We start from the raw sequence: 2596 nt of genomic DNA, 5'->3' as shown, positions 1-2596 counted from the left end.
ATCATGGCACTCGGGCCCTAGTGACAAGCATTAAGCATAGCAAAGTCATAGCAACATCAATCTGAGAACATAGTGGACACTAGGGATCAAACCCTACCAAAACTAACTCAATTACATGATAGATCCCATCCAACCCATCACCGTCTAGCAAGCCTACGATGGAATTACTCACGCACGGCGGTGAGCATCATGAAATTGGTGATGGAGGATGGTTGATGATGACGAGGGCGACGGATTCCCCTCTCCGAAGCCCCGAACGGACTCCAGATCAGCCCTCCCAAGAGGTTTTAGGGCTTGGCGGTGGCTCCGTATCGTAAAATGCGATGATTTCTTCTCTCTGATTTTTTCTCATCGAAACTCAATATATGGAGGTGGAGTTGGAGTCGGAGACGCAACAGGGGGCCCACGAGGTAGGGGGCGCGCCCTAGGGGGGCAGGCGCGCCCCCCACCCTCGTGGTAAGGTGATGGGCCCCCTGGCCTTCATCTTTGGCAGGTATTATTCTTATTTTCTGAAAAGTGGCTTCTTGAAGTTTCAGGTCATTCCGAGAATGTTAGCTCCTGCACATAAATAACACCATGGTAATTCTGCTAAAAACAGCGTCAGTCCGGGTTAGTTCCATTCAAATCATGCAATTTAGAGTCCAAAACAAGGGCAAAAGTGTTTCGAAAAGTAGATACGTTGGAGAAGTATCACTAGTCTAGCTGACCACATGCGTGAACATCTAACCCTATCACAAATTGCAACCACAGCATAGCAATCAACCATATGAGCTCACAGATTAGACCACTAATCAACCATGCATCTAGATCAAACCCTAGTTGCAGCTCAGATATTGCTAGAAGGAACAGAGTGAAAGGGAGATTGAACTCACAGAGGCCATGGCTGCAGCTCGAGGACGAGGGTGGGGGGGCAGTCGTAGAAGATCACCGTCGGCCGGTGAAGGACCGCCGGCCAATGAAGATGCGCCGCTTACCTACTCGTCGGTGCCGATGCGTGTCGGCGGGAAAGCTTGAAGGGAGGGAGAATGGTGAAGGGAGTTGTGGTGGTGAGGCAGGGGGCTAAATAGGGGCGGAATCGGCGGGAGTTGAGCTGAAATCCTTCCGGCGATTTTTTGGCGACTTGGGTGAGCTCGCGCCATCTCCCTGCTCGCACGAGGAGAGAAGCGCATCACCCTCCCCTGCGTCGCCCGAGCTAGGCTCGCGAGCTACTGCCGATTCGGGCGTTGCCCATGGGCCTAGCTTGGAGCCGCTTTAAGTTTCGTGCCATGCGGGCCGCAGAGTAAACGCAGGCAACCAAATGGGCCAATTTCTTCCCGCGCGGGCCAGGCTGGACCATATGCAGGCAACCAAACACGCCCTTATTTTGAGACTAAGGGAGTACTAAATACAAAGGATCAGTACACTGGTGACCAATGGAGACACTGCTACGCACCCATCATGACCTTGAAGGCTTGAACTCATCAAAGCAACTACTCCATCTCCATTCAGATCAAACCTGCGGATCCTGGCTTAGCACTCCTCGATGCCCTCCTCGGACCCCAGCCTAGCGAGCATGCACATCAGACTCGCTCGCGTGATACACCCTTTGCCCTTCACCTTGTACATCGCGAACACCTCCCTCAGTCCCCGGCACCGCTCTTCCTCCTCTTCTGTCTCCGGCCGCGGCACCAGCCGGAGGAACTCCTGCTCGTCCAGCAGTCGGTATCTATCAACGTCGGCCGATGCCACGAGCGCCTCGGCGTCCTCCGCATACACATCCTAGCCTAGCACCGCCTTCATGCACAGCTGCAGCTCCGCTACCGAGATCCTGCCATCGGCGTCGCGGTCGAAGGAGGCGAACACGCTGCTGAAGCGCTCGGACGCCGCGGCGTGCACCATCTTCGCTTGCTTGCTTCGGTGATCAAGTAAGATTCCGCGCCGTGGTAGCAATGTCTATATAACCAATAACGTATGGTCTACATTGTATAGTTTTTTATTGACATACAAACTATATTTTATTTGTTAATTTCATGGTTAAAGTTTGACACTAAATCCGAGGTGGACCAATAAATCAGATCCAGAGTAAGGGCATCTCCAATGGGGAACCAGTCCGTAGACATGGATGCGACAGGCGGCCATCCAACGCTGCCTACATACATTTGGACAACAATTCGAACTAAGCGAACGATATTTGTTCAAACACGTCTGGATTTCAGATAAACATGATGGATTCCATATAAACATGACGGATTTCATTATATTTCGCACTTACTTCAACTAAAAGAGGTGCTCCTTTGGCTCTGCGGATATTATTAATTTGCCTAATCTATTATCGCCGGATCCCATTCCCTGTGTTTGGCCATTAGCCCCGAGAACTGATGCTTTTCCTTCTCCAGTTCCGCCTCAGCGCTCTCCAGCTCCACCTCCGTAACCTCGTCATCCGGAGCCCTGGAAAGTGAATCTATCCGCCTCCATATTGCTGCAAAGTGGCTAATCGGTCGACGATATTGAGCCTACCAAGCTTGGCTTCAACGGGAGGGGAGGCGAGCGGCGGCGACCCATCATGCCCTACTCTTTGTTGTTCGGGTTGCGTCCGTGAACGTGCCGGTTTCGTGGT

The 2596-nt window shown here is 52.2% G+C and overlaps 1 pseudogene; it reads right to left on the bottom strand.

Annotated features, from left to right (window-relative positions):
- Nucleotides 1-1380: 1380 nt before the first annotated feature.
- Nucleotides 1381-1878, bottom strand: LOC123057255 (putative calcium-binding protein CML19; annotated as a pseudogene).
- Nucleotides 1879-2596: the final 718 nt, after the last annotated feature.

Source organism: Triticum aestivum, chromosome 3A (genome assembly GCF_018294505.1).
Source record: "Triticum aestivum cultivar Chinese Spring chromosome 3A, IWGSC CS RefSeq v2.1, whole genome shotgun sequence".
In the NCBI taxonomy this organism is placed as follows: domain Eukaryota; kingdom Viridiplantae; phylum Streptophyta; class Magnoliopsida; order Poales; family Poaceae; genus Triticum; species Triticum aestivum.
The sequence above is the reverse complement of the archived record's forward strand: the minus strand, read 5'-3'. Positions and strand labels throughout refer to the sequence as shown.